The sequence below is a fragment of the Pseudopipra pipra genome, chromosome 9, assembly GCF_036250125.1.
Source record: "Pseudopipra pipra isolate bDixPip1 chromosome 9, bDixPip1.hap1, whole genome shotgun sequence".
Lineage (NCBI taxonomy): Eukaryota > Metazoa > Chordata > Aves > Passeriformes > Pipridae > Pseudopipra > Pseudopipra pipra.
In genome coordinates this window covers 20,491,300-20,504,811 of record NC_087557.1, presented here as the reverse complement: position 1 = coordinate 20,504,811, position 13,512 = coordinate 20,491,300, and the positions used below count along the sequence as shown (strand labels likewise).

The following is a 13,512-nucleotide window of genomic DNA, read 5'->3' as shown; positions in this document are numbered from 1 at the left end:
TTCATGGTCAATGTAATGTTTGGAGTTTCATCTGCTTGGATGATTCTTTGGAGACCAGTTGCAATAGCAACATTTTGGGTTTAAGTTGCATTTGTATCTTTTTTTTTTTTTTCACTAGAACTGAATCTTACTAAGGAGTGAAACTGGAAAGGATAAAATTAGATTCCTGAACCTTCATCTCTTTTTAGAACCAGACATGAAAAAAACTGCATCCAGTTTCGTTAAATATTTTTTTCCACATCTGGTGTTCAGTCAAAACCATAAGAAAAGTGCTGGAAATCTCACAAGAAGGCTCGTACTCTTGTGATTTCCAGTCCAATTTTTGCAGCCACAGGAGATCTGTATAGTTCAGATAAGAATCTGAAGCAGAAGCCAAACCCAAACTGTGAACCTCCTGAGGCTCACCCCACCCACAACAGCTTATGCCTTTACCCATCATTTGCAGCAGATGTTCTCCCAAATTCTCTAGTGAGATAAATTCCACTAAAAGTTTCGGGAGAAAGATTATAAGATACATACAATACCAAATAAAAGTGTCCAAAGGAGCTCATCATGGCCCATTAAACTATTGTTAAAGACCTTCATCCAGCAGCATCTATTGATTAGAGCAGTTTGCTTCTCCTTACTACTCATTTTCCACGCTGGGCTTTGGGGGCTTTTTGATCTAAAGGCCACTGACGTCAATGAGAGCATTTCCATTGTCTTCAGCGGGCTTCGGATCAAGCCCTTGACAAACTGGTTCTCCCATAGGTCAGTCTGCAGAGTGGGTTTCTGCCAGCAGATTGTCCCTAGAACGCTTCACTGTAGATTTACAATCTTTATAAAATTTCTAAATGAAGTTCTATAGTTAGATTCATATGGTAAATCATAAATTACAGCAGACTCTGCAAGCTTGGGTTTGAGGGTTGGGTTTTTTTTTCGTTTGGCTCTCGTGAAACATATACTTTTCTTCCATAAGAACTTTTCTCCAAATGCTAATTTTACCTGTTTTCTGCTTTTTTTGCAAAAGAACATGTGCATTTTTCGCAGCCAGATTTCTCTGAGGAAGGATGTTCCTGTGTCAGTGTTGGCGATGTGAGCAAGCAGGGACTCGCCATCCTCCGTCTTGGTGCTTGCAGGAGGTGGCTTTGGGCTCTCCTTGGTACCAGTCAGACCAGTGAAAAAGGAAAAGCAAGCCAAGAGTTTCAGATTACTTTTGTCCCTTTAGGTGTAGTTAAAGTTGAAAGCTGATTTTTGCCTATTGGAGGAACATCTTATGTTCAGCTCTGCCATCAAACCCTTGAGGGAGAAATCCCTGGAGCAAGGGATGATCTTCAAGCAAAGCCTTGCACCCATGAACTGGGTCTTAACTGGGACCTCTACAATCTCAACACTTCCTACAGTGGTCAGGTCATGTGGCAGCAGGACACAAGGGACAGCCCTCAGACACTCGAGTCCTAATTCAGATTCTCCCTTGCCAGAGCCTAAATTTAAGAATTCAAGCAGCATTACAGGGCCCATCTGCAAAGTGGGAGCAATAATCCCACAATACCTTCTCAGAAATGCTGCGAGGCCACGAACTCTATCTACACAGAGTAGTACTGTTCAGTAGTAAATGAAATCTGTTTTCACTTCCAAGGCTATGGCATAAATTACTACAGGCAGAAATCCAGCCTAGCAGGCAATGAACTGGATGGGGCCCACTCAGTTCCTTCCATCTTTAGCTTTGATTTTCATTGTTCTGTTTCATTAATAGAAGTCCCATTTTTTTTCCTCCCCCTGTTGTAATTTTTCTAAGCTGTTAATTTGCCATCAGAAAGAACTGCCTCAGAATTGTATACCAGCTCCTCCAAAGAACCCACAAGAATCTGAACAGTTTTTAGTAGACTCAGCATTTCCCTCTTTACTTCTCAGCACTGGTATATATAGAAAAAGAGGCTGAAGAAAGTCTGTTGTTGTGTTTCCGCTGGGGGACCATAATCTGGCCACTTGTTTTCTGCTCAAAATACATCATGTTCTGCAGACACTGTCCTTAAAATCAGGGTAATCCTCTCAAGTCAAGAAGCTCTGGCAATTAGCACCGCTGGTTTTGAAAGTCACAAGTGTCACCCCAAACAAGGCATCAGCTGAGAATGTCTTAATTCATTCTATTCTCTCATTTATTCCTTTTTATTTTTAAGAAAGAATATTGATTCTGCTCAGATCAACTCTGCAAGAAGAAGAATGGGGGAGATGCTTAGGAAAACTGTGAGGAACAGCAAAATGCTTCAGGTGACTTTTCCAACCCTCCCCTCCACTTTCTCATGTTCCCAGTCCCTAAATCCTACCAGGACCAGCTCCACTATTGGCCTTTTCTCTGATCACTGGTGTCAAAGGCTGTGGATGAACAGGCGTTTTGCCACCTCTGGGTGCCCCTTCTGAGTCAGGATGCCTAGGAAAGAAATTAACAGCAATAAATTGGAGTTGAATTCTATATTTTCCTCAGTAGGAGAGTTTGTGACTGCATATGAGTGCTCCCATTGGAAAGAGAACTGGAAAGATAAAAATAGGCAAGATAGGTGAGAGATTACAGGATAAAGTAATGGCCACTTACAGCCGAACAGAATTGGCTGCTGAAGGCTGATGAAGTCTCTTCTGACACTGAGGTTTAGCAGTAGAGAATCTGCTCCATAATTTTGGTTCAACCAAACTCTCTTGGAAGTATCACCTGACTGTCTACTATTTCCTTGGGGCTCAGGAAAAGAGGATGTTTGATGCAAACCTCTCAGTCTGTGCTGGGATCTGTGGGATTGGATGACCCAGGTATTAGGGACCGAGGTGAGAAAAGTGACACAGAAACTAACACCTAATGTATCCCTTGCCTTACCTGCCTCTTCCTAAACATCTTTAAGCCCTCACCAAGGATTCTTCTGCAGGGCATTAAGGAAGGGCACATAGCAGGACATTATCTGCCCATATCTGAATCAGGATTTCCATCGTGGATTGGCTTTGTCTCTCATGAAGACCTTGTTTAATCTCCACTTTCGAGATACAAACGCTCAGGCAGAGAAAGGTTAGGAAACCAGCCCAAGTTTCAGAGCCAGAAATAAAGCTCATTAGTTCTTCATCCACAGGGAGCCCTTTGCTTCTGTCTCATCCGAACTGCCGTACGACAACCACCGTCAAAGGCACCTCAGAAGAGGAGATCAATTTTATAGCTGTTTTAGTCTTTGAAAGCACGAACAGCCTCTCCATTAGGAGCTATAATTTATCTGACTGTGACCACTGACTACAGGTCTATGAAATGCATCTAAATGGATTGCACGGAGCCAGAAAGCTCAACCCAAGTATGTATGGCACACACATAAGGAAGCTCTGCAAGTCTGAAAATGCAGAGTATCAGCAAGTGCTCTGGTTTTCCGGATTGATTTGGGAGGTAGGTAGGCTTAGCTGAAGGCTGTGGTTTCTAAATTGGACATGGTTACCTAAAACTATTGGAAATTTGAATTGCATGTCAGATGTCTGGAGTAAATGCACTCAAGAGACATAAGAAAAAACATGTGGCCCACTATTTTTCTCTTTTTTAATGTCTTTTGGAAACTGTTTAAATCTCATCTGGGGCTTGTATAGTTTCTTTGTTTGGTAATACAGAATTGAAATTCTTTATAAAGCTTTGCTAATCAAAAGGTAGAAACTTGATTGTTGCACACAGAGCCCTTCAGCCTGAAAGATGCCTGTACGCTTTCCAAAAGCATACTCTCGTTTCCAGAAAAGTAAATGATCCTTTGAAAACTAGGCAGCACAGTTATTTTATTTACCTCATATAGACCAAATTTAAATTCTGAAATGGGCCATTATGACCTGACCCTGTTTCTAACTCTGCCAATAGCTATTGTTGTTGGGCTGTTCCACAGTTCCCCCCAAGCTCCTGGTGCAAGGTGGACTTGGGGCTGCATATCTTCAGCAAGACCATCCAATATAATGATGAAGATTACATGCAATAAATTACCTGTGAATTGCAGGCACCTCTGGGGTGAACTGTATCACCTCTTCCACATCACATGGCCATATTGTCCCACTGTGCAGTGAGACTGAAAGGGACACAAGAAGACACCTTTCTGTAGGCAGAGTGGCCTTACCTGAACCAAGGAGGCGGGACTTGGGATGAAATATGTCCCAGCAAGATGTGACCTTGGCTCTTAAAAGAGAGGAGGGAATTTTTCATCCTTTCCATATCTTGAAGATGGTATACGGCTTCATGTGCTCACGCTTGGGTCTCTAATCCCCCTTTTCCACAGCTCAGTAGCATCACCACAACCTTCACTGTTTGCTTGATGATGTCAACCCAACCAACCAACCAACCAACTTACTCTTCAGCCACCAGCAGCTTCTTGTCCCACATTCTTTACCTGCTGGATCTTCCCACTTCTGATGTTCACTAGGAAGCTCCCAGAACAAGGCAGATTTTTTTTGAGGTTTTTCTACTTCTATTTCTTTATGACTACTCAGGTGCAGCCTCTTAATTTTAAGGACTAGAGTACGATACATGGTAAGTCATGACTATGGTTGTAAAAAATACACATTCCTTCAATTTTTTTAACTTAATCTTATTTTACAGTATCCTAGAGCTGGACTAAGAGACTTGATCTCTCCCTTTTCCTCTGACCAAGACACAGGCCTAGAAAATGCTGAGAATGGCATAAGGGCATAAAAAAAAAAGACTTTTGATCTAGAACACCTCTTCATCTTCCAGGTTTCGAATCAATGGAAAAGGCAGAGAATCTATGTAAGTGTCCAGGCGAAGCTTGCAGCTCCTCTCAGCAAAAACCTGTAGTAGCTGGTACAGCTGAAGTTATGTTTTCTGAAAGCCCTAAACTATACCAGCTAAAACAGAGTTAATGGCAGCATATAAATGTCACTGGGGAAAAATAATGCTGTCATATTTGTTCAGAAATGTCCGTCCAGTCTCTGTTTTGGATATAGGGATATATAAGTCTGTGCAGACTTAGCAGGGTTAAACTGCCAGGAGTAAGAAAGGACTTACTCTTGGAAGGATTTGGCACCCCCCTCTTTTCCCACTCCCAGCACTCAGGTGTGCCAAAACATTATGGTTTCTTTTAGACCTGCATAATTAAATGAGTGATGAGGAATTTCTCACCAATATAAAACTGAATTATTTGTTGCTTAAAATAGAGTTGTACCCTCTCCAGGTCGTCAGCTGGTGTCAATCAGCCTGTTCCGGGACACCAGATTTTGCTCCTTGGGAATAACACCCCGAGCATCAGGACAGCACAGTGCAACTCCAAGGGGTCCAAGATTGGGAAGGGACCATCACAGTGTCCAGAATCACAGAATATGCTGAGTTGGAAGGGACTTACAAGGATCATCGAATCCAACTTTTAGCCCTGCACAGGACCATCCCCAAGAGTCACACCACGTGCCTGAGACTATTGTCCAAACGCTTATTTTGTGTTTTTGTGTTCGGACGGGAATTCTCACACCGGGGGGCGGCTCGGGGAGCTGCGGAGGACACGGAGGGTTGCTGTAGGGAAGCCCACGCAGTTTCTCCCCCGGTTTAACAGGCAGCCTTGGTTCATAGCTGCCAATTTTTGCTAGCAGCCCGTAGATTTACGAGCCCTGGGAGCGCACCCGACTCCAGCTGCGGGGCTGCGGGTCGCGGAGCCGGGGGAGCGCGGTGGGGCCGGAGCCGCGGCCCCTCGCTGAGCTGCAGGGCTGAAACCCAGTATAAAAAGGGGAAAACTGACTATAAAAAGGGGAGAAAGCAATGAAGAACAAAAGGGAACGGAGGATTTCGGTCCCGTCTCCTCAGTCCTGCACTTTTAAAGGGTTGAGATGCGCCGGTCCCTGCGCCTCACGGGGCTCGCAGAGGCAACCTCCGTGCAAGGGGGGCTGGGGCAGGAGAGTTGGGAAAGAGAAACTCTGGTGGGGAGTGGGGGGATAAAGTCAGAGGCAAAGGAAAAAGATCAGGAGAGAAATCCTGGAGGGTTACGAAAAAGAGTAACTTGTCCACAGGGTGTCACTCTTGACCTACATTTGAGCCAGTACCCGGCCTGGTCTGTGGCCCCAGGAAACTGGGGATTTTTAGCTCCCCAACAAGCCTCCAAAAAGGCAAAAGTCTGAAAAAAAGGCACGCTGGCACCTCTGGGTGGGCTGTCCTGGGCAGCCACCTGCCCAGGTGTTTCCAATCCTGCTTACCCAGCTGATTGTCCTCCTTGCCCTGTGTTGGACCTTGCCTCTCCCTGTCCAGAGAATGGAGTCTGAACAGGGTCTTCCTCAGGCCAGGTTTACAGCCCACCATGGAAAAAAGGATGGAGAGTGGAAGGAAACACTCTTGCTCCACAATCAAACTCTTTCTCACCATTCTGCCCCAGACTTCTGTCATTCCCCTTCAATGTTTCGGGAGTGTTTTAGTTTGCTATGAAATTTCCCTGTCATCCCATACTGTTAGTCTGCACCTTCCCCTTGGGAAACCTCCTATTTCCCAGGCACTCATGGAAGACGCTGCATTACAGCTTTATGGTGAGTCCGAAACTAGGATAAATTAAGTGCTGATAATCCTTTGCTTTTGGTAGCTGTTACTCAGCAGATAATGGAGGGATTCCTTGACTAAGGAGAAACCCTATGAGTTCCCAACTTGCTTTCTGGGTCAAGCCGCAGACTTCTGCAGCCACGAGGGCAAAGCTGGGGGTAGCCTGAAATCAGGGAGAGCCCTGCCCTTTTGTGGGATATAGTGCTGAGGCCAGGCAAGGTAGGACAGCCTGCCTGCAATGCCTGTGCCCGCCGGAGGGCTGATGGACACATCAGCCTGCCCAGGATAGGCACAGGGAACCGCAGTCATCCACCAGGCTCGGAGGGGCCAGTGGGTGACATGGATGCTGGGGTCAGCAGCACAGCAGCCAAAGTACAGGCTGCAACTTTTATGAAGTATCAGCAGAGTATGAATTATGGTGTGTCCTTCTGGCAACGTTCCTGGAGCAGAGGACACACCAGCAAGAGTACTATCTCCTCATCCAGGGCTGGCTGGGACAGGATTTGTGTGTAGTGTGTACAGCACATAATTCATCAGGCTATCACTTACATAGCATGAGCTCAGCACTGCAGCACTCTCTGACGTTTTGAAATATTCTGCTAGGGGCTCAGCAGTTTATGGGGAGTATTGCACCAGATACATCCCAAAAGGGATGCTGTCCCTTTGCACAACTCAACCCTTTGTTGGTTGGAGGTGCTCCTGTAAAACCTGCATCCATCAATCTTACCCGTCTGTGACTGCCTCATTTGTGCAGTGACTTCGCTCTTTTGCCCCAGGACAATGTTTTTAAGGGTGCTCAGTAACATTTTAAGCACTTCTTGGTTTTCTTTCAGGCCATCCTGAATGTGGCTACCCCGAGATTTTATGGAAACACCTGCAATATGTAAACGCAAACGTATAAATCTCTGTAATGCGAGAAAAAAGCTTCATGAAGCTGTACAAGAATGCAGCCATGTGACTGCAAAAATTCATTTATAAGTATCTAAATATAGATCATAGCAAGCAGCAAACCCAGACTTCAATTTTAAAAGCGAGGGCATAGGGGAGAGTGCAGAGTCAGCACTTCTTAAATAAGAAGTTCTTCTTGTACTAATTCATTTACAGCGGCATCTTCCTTTGACACAGCAAATTTGCATCCCCGAATCCTGATCACAGAGACATAAAGATTTTTATGGGAGTCGGAAATAGCCTCCATGCAGGCACTGCTGTGGAAGCACTGCACCACTGCTGACCTCTGCGCCCAGACAAGGGCACACTGCAGTTTGCACCAATTGAGCTGTGCAGGCTTTACTCCTCCATGCGTTTTTATCACATCCCATTTCAATTCCCTGGTTCCAGATTGCCCAGGTTATTTCCCAGCACCAGTGGCTGTGACCAGTGGCATGGTCCCAGTGAGCACCATGCACGGAATGCACAGGGCATGCAGGCTGAGTGGGGAATACTGGATTCCACCTGCCCACACCTGCAGCTCAACTGTTTAGGATGATTGGGATATTGTTTTCTTGATGATATCCTTTGTCAGGAACTATAGTGACAGGATGAGGAGGAATGGCTTCAAACTGAAAAAGAGTAGGTTTAGATTAGATATTGGGAAGAAATTCTTCCCAGTGAGGGTGGTGAGGGCACAGGTTGCCCAGAGAAGCTGTGGCTGCCCCATCCCTGGAAGTGTTTAAGGCCACAATGGATCAAGCTTTGAGCAACCTGGTCTAGTGGAAGGTGTCCCTGTCCATGAGCAGGGGGTGGAACTAGGAGATCTTTAAGGTCCCATCCAACCCAAGCCATTCCAGGATTCTCTGGTTCTATATCCAACACACCATATTATATCTGTCTATTGCCATTGTCTTGGCTGCCACTAGGCACGAAACTTTTTCAAATCATTCTTCTAGCCTTGCAGTTTCCATAGAAATACATTTTAAATTTAGAAAAAGTCAACTGTCCTTTGAAAATCACTGCAAACATTGCAGAGAGACAGTGGCAAGTGTCCTACCCCAAATTACCCTGGCCAAATAGTGGGACAGTTTTGCAGGATTCAATGATTCCCCAGATTTGCACAAGGAGTAACCTTGCCAGGGTTTGAGCAGAAAGCAGAAGGGGAAAACTAATGCTTTGAGAGCCAAAACTCTAATAATGTGAAATTAGCCTTGTTCTGGGTTTACAGGAACAACTTCCTAAACCATGAGGGCTGTTTCCAACTCACAGCCAAGACTGGATCCAGCTGAAGGGAACAGGAGATACCTGGGAAAATGACTCCCTCCCCCTGAACATCTACCCCACTGCAGGAAGGGTTGTGAGAAACGCTTGAAACAGACCCAACAGAAGTACTTTTCCAGCCTGAATCCTCACCTGGCAAAGCACTGCTGTTTAGGAATGGGATTTAGGTCTTAGAGCATCAATGGGACCTAAGCAGATGCTTGAATGAATCCCCACCTCTAAATCACCACAGAGACTGTTTTGCAAATTCCTAAACATTTTCCACTGGAATAATCAGAAGATCACACATTTTCTAAATATTGCATAAGTTGGCTAGTTGCTTGAATTTCAAATTTTGGGGCAAAGATCTATGTTATGATCAACAAAATCTGAAATTATTATAGAACATTTTTCACACTCTCATTCTTATTCACTGATTTCCTATTTAATAAACATAAAGAACATTAACTGACATTTGTTTTCAGCTGAATGCTGAAATACTGGGGTTTTTTAACTGAAGAAAAATCAAGGCACAACTGTTTATGTTTGATGGGACATACAATGGAGCACCATGATGTTCTCAGATCAGAACATTCAGCTGAAGCTGCTGAACTTTGGCAATTAGTGTGAACCCAGAATGCATTTTGATTGGCCCCATCAGATTTTTTGGTAGCAAACTTGAGATTTTCACGTAGAAAATTTAAGTTTGCACAGAAATTTGTTATTTATTTAATTAAAAAAAAACCAACAAAACACAGATACCCACAAATCTGCTCTACACATCATGCACAATGCAGAAGAGTCAGCACATAACCAAAGCACATCCACTGCATCCATTCTGCATTCTGCCTATAAAAATACATCTGTATTACCAGCAGTTTTCTGTGCTCATACCTGTCTTCCCTCATGCTCCCTAATGTGTTTAAGGGCACTTTTTCCCATGTTTTTTTTTGCTAAATCACAGCAGGACAACCAGAACTGCTTGAGTTACACAGACACAGGGCAGGCAAGAAGCAAAGGTGCCATCAGATGGGAGGAGGTGGCAGAGGCGTGACAAGAACTGGCCGAGCAACATGACCAAGTCAGGGGACAAAGCAGCATTTCCTCCCAATCAAGAAGGGTGAGCAGAGGCTTTTACACCTCCTAAACACCAGCAATAGAGAAGATTGCAGCTACTTCATGCTCCAAAGCCCAGCTCCTCTCAGCAGCCCAGCACACAGCAGCAACACATTAATTATCTATCTATATGTATATATAATCTCCGAGAATTACCTGGTACCTGTAAAAAAAAGCACCCACATCATGATACTTTACTACTGCTTTTGTTGGGCTCACTGTGTAATTACAAAGTAACTGCTAAAGAAAACCAATCTGTTGGCTTTGCCACGAGCAATTCATGCAGGTTACCAACATAATGGTTACACAGGGCCAGTGCTAACACTGGCACCCAAGTGTGCTGTTCATCTATGGGTTGTGGCTCCCCAACAATGAGTGCTCTGCCTCATATTACATATCCACAGGCATGAGAAATAAACGGCATCAGAAACTCAACTGCACTACTGAAAGAAAAACCTAAGGAACAGGTACCCAGAGTGTTTTATGGTTTCTTTGATCCAATTTTGGTTTTGATAAAAAGGCAGAGCTGTCTCTCCTCTTGCTCTGTGGGGCAGCTTTGTGGATGAGTACCTTTTCCATCCATGGATCTTGTCTACACCTTGCTTTTCCCATCCTTTGGATTTGGTTTTCTTATTGCGGCTCCTCTCCAGCTAACTCTGGCCACAGTGCTGCCATGATCCTGGGTGCCATAAGAGGTGGAGCAAGAGTCCATTGACAATAACAACTTTGGAATTACATTTTAAGCACCAGGATTTCACCCATGGTACACCTAAATTTACATCATAGATCCCAGCTTTAATAGCTCTCCATGTAATTTTTTTCACCATTGCGTCTCAAGCCACTACCCAAATGGCTGCTGGCAGGTTTGGTGCCGGATCCAAATCCCTCTTCATCTAACTCACCTTTGTGGTAGATAAACAGCTGCCTCCACGGGGGCATCTTTTGCCATGGGATTGTCTGTCTCAGTGGCCTCTTCCATTTGACCCACCTGTCTCTGATCTAAAGAAAACACAAACTGTGGGGATTTACAACACGAGAAATGATGGGGCAGCCCATGAATCACTTGCTCCTCATTTGAGGCACAGAACACACAAAGAAGCAAAAGCTCTTTAGTGTTCACATTTGTCCTCCTATTGCATGTTAAAAACACTGTCAAGAAAAGATATTTAACACTGTTATTTTCTCAGGGTAGGAGAAGGGGTAAAACCAGTTACAATGGATTTGTGAAATTTAAACCATATGTAAAATAAGGTGAGAAGCTACAGCAGGAGGATCTGCTCTTTCCACTCATTCCCAGCACATTTGGTGTGGAGATTCTTACCTCCTCCCACCAGGGAAATCACCATGACTTTCCAGTCAGGAGGTCAGGATGAAGAGGCAGGTGAGTATAGGAGCACCAGGGCCGGTGGTGGTCAGCAGCGACCTGGTTTGGCACTGGTGAGAAACAGAAATCTATCCATGGCCCCAGTCAGCTCAGAGCACAGAAAACCTTTTTTTCAGGAAGTTTCTCTTCCACCCTGCTCGAGGACATAGGAATAGGAGCAATATTTGCATTGTATCTTCTATCCAGGGTTACAAAAGCACAACAAAGGACTTCAAAACTGCAGGTTGCTTCTTAAAATTGCAGCCTGCATGGTGGCAGTGTTAGGAGTGCTTGTCCAGTGTCCTTGTCTGGAGAAGTGGCCATGCTCCCCTGCCTTTTCCTGCTTTCTCCATGCTGGGAGGTGCCAACGCCTCACTGGATAGGGATACTTACCCAAAACACTCAGCAAGGCTGGATCCTGATGGGAAACAATGAGTAAATGCTGGTATTGGGTCATCTGCACTATCTTACAGTGAAAGGAACAGCAACCTGTAGTCCTGCAGGTGAACCTCAGCCAGCTCTTGCTGAAACTTCCTGGCCCTTAAAAACTAATCAAGGCTCATTAGTCTAAATTAGATGCATCAACCAGACATGCTTCATATCATTAAGAGGTGCTAATGACAGCCTGAAGGCATCCTCCAACCAAACCTATTTCATATCCTACCTTGATGCTGCTGGGAATGATTGCTCCACACTTTCACCTGGTTTTGCCACTAGTGCCAACATTTTCACAAGCATAATAAAAAATTCTGGACTGTTTTATTTCAAGTCTGAAAAAAACAATCAAAACAAAAGGGATCTTCAATACTAAAATAATAGTTTTTTGCTACAGCTGAGTCAACTTCTGGCCATCTCTGCCTCCTTTCATGCCACAGAGGTGTCCCATCCTCTGAGCCACCAAACAGAGAGCAGCTACTCCAAAGACACCCCACAAACATGAGTGTGCACCAAAGCTTCCATTTCAGGTTAAAATTATGGATATAACTGTGTCTCATAATTTACCACACTTGATTCTTCAGCATCCAATCTTTTCCTTATTTTTAACATCCCCACATTTTTCATTTTCTTTCCCCATCACATATTCATCGGATGCTGTACAAACAAGTGTAGATTTAAAGTGTCCCCGTAACATTTTACTTATTCTGTGACTTAATAATAAAAAGAGCACTGAATAGAAAGGCTAGAGTTCAATTTCTGGGCTCTATTGCCACTTTCAAGCTGCACTCTCCCACAGCTCCTTGCTTGAAATACAGCCACCCATTCAGCTTTATGCTAGCTCTGGAGCAATAAAACTGCACTTTGCTGGAGGAATTTTAAATCATTCTAAACCAATGCAGAGATCTTTAAAACACGAATCTAAAAATGTAAAAAGTGAGGGTCAAAGTGAAACTTTTGGATTTTACCAAGTGGGTCTGCAAATTCTCCATCTTTATAAAGAAAAGTTTTCTTTGCTTTCAGAAGTGAAAAGGGACATTTTTTTCTTGGATGAGGACTTTTATTTAAAAAGGCCCCAGAAATATAAAACTTATAGATTGAGAATTTAAAAAAAGATAAATCTGCCTTAGCGGAAATCTCCATCATATTGATGCATTTAACAATTTAGGCTGCAGGAGCCTATAAGCCAGACTCTGCTCCCAGGGCTGGGTCCATGTGGGGTATCTGGGCGTCTTTTGAGAGCACAAACGTGGCTGATGGGCAGCAGGATGTGACCCTCTGCTCCGCACTGAGGGGAACAACATCAGGTCTGTGCATCTCACCAGGTGCAGGAGGTTTGTTATTCGAAAGGTGTCACAGTGCAATGAGCAGGGCATAGAGGGGACATCTCCCATGTCCCGTTGCCTGTGGCTTGGCACTTTTCTGCCAGGTGCTTGTTTTTCTCCATGTTTTCTTTGTCTGCCCTGGATTGAGGTTCCCTGGAGGAGAGCCCACTTCTGCGCAGAGCAAAGCGCTGCAGAGGCCTGGCTGCACCTGGGTTTCTAGGAGGGAAATTAAGCAATTGCAAATTGTTACTCTCATTTTTTGGCAATTTCATGCCGAAGTTCTGTTTTTCTTTGAAGCTAAAGGTCAATGATTAATTCAAAACTTGTATTTTCCCCAAAATTATGGAATGGGAAAATAATGTAGAGGCAGTGAGCCCAATTCCACACTTCTTTATACCTTTGTAAAGCTGAAATAGCTCACTCTGTTTGCACCAGATTTGCCTTCTGATTTCTTCTGGCCTTTTCCAGAGCTGTTTCAGGGGCTGCAGATGCAGCACTGACTTTCTCTGGATTCAGGTCCCCCCAAGAACCTGGGCATGCGTTGCCCTCCCATTTGGACCAGCTGAATTGGACAC

General features: G+C 44.4%; 1 long non-coding RNA gene across 1 annotated transcript; it reads right to left on the bottom strand.

Moving 5' to 3' along the window:
- Window positions 1-7,240: 7,240 nt before the first annotated feature.
- On the bottom strand, window positions 7,241-13,252 carry LOC135418562 (uncharacterized). Its single transcript, XR_010432524.1, has 3 exons — window positions 12,935-13,252; window positions 10,717-11,947; window positions 7,241-7,382 (listed from the first exon to the last, which is right to left on the bottom strand). It is a non-coding gene; the product is annotated as an uncharacterized LOC135418562 (long non-coding RNA).
- Between the last annotated feature and the right edge of the window lie 260 nt (window positions 13,253-13,512).